Genomic DNA, 5476 nt, shown 5'->3' on the forward strand with positions numbered 1-5476 from the left:
AAAATAGAGAAGAATGACAAAACCAAGGGGAAAGCAGATGGGTTTACATTTTGATTTTATTTAGTTCAGGAAGTGAGGTGACACAGGCAGCTTAAAACTCCTGGCTAGTTGAAGGGAAAGCCCCAGTCAGAGGAGAAGGGAAGTCCTCAGGCATCTGTGACCTCATGCTGTTGCACCAAAGCCCTTCTTGCCATCAGTGGGAGTGGTGTGTGGTGACTCAGCTGACAAACCATCCTGGTGAAGACCAGACACCTCCCACCAGGCCATGTTGCCCATCCAACCTGGTCTGGAACAATTCCAGGGATGGAGCATCCACAACTTCCCTGGGCAACCTGTTCCAGTGTCTCACCACCCTCACAGTGAAAGATTTCTTCCCAATGTCTAATCTAAACTAACCCTTTTCCAGTTTAAAGCCTTCACCACTCATCCTACCACCACAGTCTCTGATAAACATTTTTCACCTCCCCATTTTTCACCTAAATTCAAGTGTATACAAATTATACTGGTGGAAACAGGAGACCACAGCTGAGGGACAAGTGCTTTAACCCCAGTTTGATCTACTGTGGCCAAAACCTTCACGCTGCTGAGCATTTCCAGGAAGGCATGGAGAGCTTGGCTGGGCCAGGGATGCTCCACAGCTGGAGCTCCACAGCAGTCCTTGGCCACACCACCCTGCACAGTGTCTCTGGTGGAGCTTGACCCACTCTGTGTGGTGGTGCCTGTCCACCAGGATTGGATACCTGTACCCAAAGTGAGGCTGGGCTCTAGGGGCTGAGCTGCCTGGAGCTCCCAGCATCTGCAGGAGATCAGTGAGCAGAAGGGGTCCACTTGTGCTGAGCTAGAGGTGGATCAGGCTTATTGCTTGCATGGAGATGTTAAAATGGAAATTTCACTGTTATTTTCTTTGCCAAAGTCTTCAGGAGATAAAAGAAGTCCCGTTCTGTTAACAACTAATCCTAAGGTGCCCTGGCTAATTCACCCCTGGGAAACACAGGAGTGCTTTGCATAAAAGCAGAGTGAGAACACTCGAGGAGCATTTGATGAGGATTGGGAAATACCCCATGGAAATGTTGCAGGGAATATGTTCTCCTATGGATGAGAAATATCTTCAGGCATCACAGAAGCTCTCCCTCCCCTTTCTCCATCCCTGCTGACTCTGTGTCAGTGTAGCAAAGGACAGCAAGGTGAGACCCTCATTCCCACCCCGTTTACCTTCACTAAGATTTAGCTGGCTGAGAAAAAGGGGCTCAGAGGGAGGCTGACAGACTGTGCTCAAAGGACAACAAGGTGAGACCCTCACTCCCACCCCATTTACTTTACCTTCACTAAGATTTAGCTGGCTGAGAAAAAGGGGCTCAGAGGGAGGTTGACAGACTGTGCTGCAGGAACCAAGCTCCTAGAGCATCTGGGCTAGGTGTGTCTGTTGTCCCTGAGAGCATCCTTCTTCCATAGGACTGTAAGGCAGGGACATGCCAGAGGGCTGGAAAGGCAAAGGATGAACCTGTGTAGGTCCTGCTCTAACAGGAGCTCCCATCCTCTGTCCTCCTGGCCTTTAATAGAGGCAGTGACTAGGAATAACTGCTTCTCTGGTGTCCTTAGCTTTTACTTCACAGGATCAACATTTTGTTTCTTCTTTTCGCCTTTCTTTTTGTTTCTTCTTTTCTCCTTTCTCCCCAAAGTGGGCTCACAACAGTGCTGTTCCCAGCTTTCCTGCAGGGACTGGTTTTCTGCTCTGCAGACATGTTTAAGGGGGAGTGACCTTCAGCAGAGGTGCAACAATGACTTATTCTTTTGTGACTTCAAAACTCTGTTACTCTTCCAGCAGAACTTGTCCTCTATGTTCAGATCCTCACTTTCCAGTCTGTTTTGTTCCTCAGAGGGCAACACACATGAAGAAATGAGAACAGCCAGCATCTTCTTCCACTTGCAAAGCATCCTATCCATTTCTTAGATGATGAAAAAGAGAAAATCTTGTGACTTGGCAGGGAAGGATTTCCAGACCTCTGCTTCCTACTTCCACCTTCAGTCTGCAGTGACTCGGAGGAGGTTGGTGTCTTTGGAAGAGCAGCTCTGGAGGGAAGAGGCCGACAGATGCAGAAGAGAGAGAAATCAGCCTGAGGTGAGAAAGAAAAGCTGAGCAGTGGGTTCTGCAGTGTCCCCCATGGGGCAGCAGTCTCTTCACAAAGGACAGCAACAGGCTGTAACCACATGGGGTGCAATGAGCAGAGAGCTGCAGGGCAGCACTGCCCACCTCACCCACCCCACCCCACCCCACCCCAGGGGCTGCTCTTGTTTTCAGGCCAGTACTGACCCTAGGAAAGGAGGGCACACATTTTTCTATGACCTCATGCATAAAAATCTGCAGGTGAGGATTAGGCAGAAGTTTTGGTCCAAGGGAGGGGGCTGTACTTTGGGTCAGGAGATGGAGGCAGTGGCTCCAAGTGTGCCTTGGCTTGATAACCTGGCTCCATGTGGTGCTACCTGTTTGCATCACCTTGGCCCTGGATGAGAAGAGAGGAAGCTGTGGTGGTGGTAATTCATCCACTCCCCACTGGAGGCTGCCAATCTTTGGGCAGATGATAGAGTTATCAGTGAACAGCTAAAGCATGTGTAGAAGTATGTCATACTGAGTGTCCTGCTGCTCACCCAGTTTCCACCCTGGTCTTCTTCCTCTCCTCATTCCCCATCTGTGGGGACACCAGGCTCCCTGCAGCCTGGGATTCTCAAAGAAGTTCTCATGGGAACTATCATGTTCTTAAATAGTGAGTAAACATCCCAGGGCACTTATGTTGGAGCAGATTTTTGCTTTGGCCCCCAAACCCCTCCTATTCCCACCATATCAGAACATGCTGAGCACCAATCAGCTCCATCAAAGCATGAAATAAACTCTCGTGCAAGTGCTCCCCAACCCAGCCTGTCTCCACCTCTCCTCCAGCCAGGCCACGCTGCGTGCTGGAGACAAAACAGATACTGAGATGATATACACAGATAGTCAACGAGGTGATCAAAAAATGTCCCACAGCCAAATTCCTCCTGGAATCCACAGCAACAAAGCGCGTGACTAGAAACAGGACAGCAATTCTCTCAGGACAAGCTTTACTGACCCGTCGTGCAAGACCAGCTCTCCTTTTAAAAGCCATCAGAGCTTGGATCTCTCTTTGTTAAAGTAAATTTTGCCTTGGTTTAACTCCATTGGTTTCAGCTTGACCACGCTGAATTTACTGTATGGACTTGAAGGCAAAACCAGACCTCATGGGCATCCTTTTCTCTTGGGGACTGACACTGCTCAGTGGATGCTTACAGAGGTGGGTTTCTGTATAAAATCTGTGGAGAATGGGGCAATGATCTGGATTTTAAGCATTGTATTATTATCTGGGAGCCCTTTTAATGAGCACAGGGAGAAAAGGAGGAAAGCTGCTTTGCTGCTGGGAGTGAGGATTTGGCTTTGTTCAGTCCCCAGATAAACCCAGTTTTCTCTCAGAGCTGGGATTATTCCGTGCTCCTCATCCCACTCAACACAACTGCCAGCAGCAGACACCAGAGTCAGAAGCCCAAACTGTCTGCAAGGCATCTCTCTGGAGGTGTCCTTGTGGAAGTCACAGTGTGATGCCCCAGGCAGACCCTGGTGGCACCAAGTGGGACACTGAGGATGGATTTTAGCTCATGGATGAAAACATCCATACTTGGGACACTGTTTCAGTTTCTCACACCATGGTGCCTGGTGTCATTTGAGATGCCCTAAGGTGTCCTTCCTGACCTCCAGTTGCTCATCCAGAAAGGTCAAGGCCTCCCATGAGGCCTGTGTCCTTCTAGCCCTGTGCAGACACCTTAGGGCACTTCTCATGGTACCTGTGTGTGGGTCACCACCTGGAACCCTCCTGTCAGTACGTGGTGGTCTGAGCTCTCAGCCTGCCCAGTGGAGAGCTGGTCAACACAGCCAGCAGAGCCCAGAGGGCTCTTCACCACCTACATCCATTTGGTAAGCATCTTGCTCTGGCATTGCTCACTTGCTGCATTGTGGGTAGAACGTACTGAAGAAACAAAGAAAGAAAGACAAGGAAGAGGTTCACTTTGTTCCCTTTCTCTTTAAATACTTGCTTTATTGAGGAGCTGTTACAAACTATCAGCCCTGACTTTCCCCAGAAGCCAGGACACCCACGTTGGCCATGGTCAGTGGTGGAAGGTCCAGTGATACCCAGGAGAGCTACTGACATTGACCTGCTGCCACGTGCAGGGACACAACCCCACGACCTGCACACCTCCCATACAAGTTCCTCTTGCTGGTAAAAATCTCTGCAGCCCTATGCTAGGCTGAGGGACAGGAAATAAATGGCACACACAGGGTGATTACTTTCTCCTCTCTGAAGGATTTTGCTGGACCTGTTCCCTTCACCAGGCCTAACAGAGGCTGGCTTGCTTTGCTAAGTTGGCTCACCCACATTCTTCTCAAGGAACAGAGTTTTCTAGTCCTACAGTGGATCATCTACCCACCATATGTTCCAGAGCCTTTTTTCTAGGAGCAGCATCCCTTAGATGCTCCTTGAACATCCTGAACTTGTTGTTTTCCCCATGTATCTGCCTTTTCTGCCCCAGAAATGAACTCTCACCAGGCCAGAGGGATTTGAATGGAAGTTTCATGTTGACTGGTTTGGCTCTGGTTTATAGGTGAGGGGCACAGAGGTGTGTTCCCTCAGAGGCTGTCAGACCTTGCTTTGCTCTCCAAAATCATGTCTTGGGCTTGACTATGGCAAAAGCTGATGGAGTCTAAATACCAAAATTACTCTGTGCTTTTGGGCTTTGGCAGTTGTACTCAGCTTGTGCTTGAGTCACTGCAACAAATTATGTCCAAGCAGCTGGTTAAGACGAAGCTCAAGAACATTTTGCCTGGTCTCTTACTTTCTCTCCATGCCTCAGTTTCCCTGCCTAGAGATGCAGCTGCTTGGGTAGGCAGTGCAGACAACCAGCAGCTTGGGTATGAAGTGTTACAGCAGGTAGCTGCCCAAAGTCACATTGCACAACCTTCAGATGCCTCCAAGAGGATGCCATCTGCAGCATGTCCTGGGAGAACAAAGTGGAGTGTGCCCTGGGGATGGGGAAGGGGCTGCTTCTCCTGCAGAGAACTGGAGAATTAGGGCTCCTATTTCACCATGGAACATTTTTCCACTTGCCTCGTGGCCTGTACGTATCACAGCAACACAACAAACCCCAACAGGCACCTTTGCTCTGCAGTGACCAGGTGGCCACACAGCAGTGATGCAGAGAATCTTGAGGAGTGGCTCAGGGAATTGTGGATTCCCTCCACATCTCTGCTTTGCCAGGGACTTTCAAGACACAAGGATCCATCTGACTAGAGAACACTCAAACAAAATCATCAGCAGTGAGAAATAAAGACTGCTGAATTGTCCATGCTTCCATGTAGCTGCACAACCTCCTCTACAACAGAGAGAGGAAGGGAAAACATCCCAACAGGGAAAGA

Source organism: Merops nubicus, unplaced genomic scaffold (assembly GCF_000691845.1).
Source record: "Merops nubicus isolate BGI_N331 unplaced genomic scaffold, ASM69184v1 scaffold30010, whole genome shotgun sequence".
NCBI classification, from domain to species: Eukaryota; Metazoa; Chordata; class Aves; order Coraciiformes; family Meropidae; genus Merops; species Merops nubicus.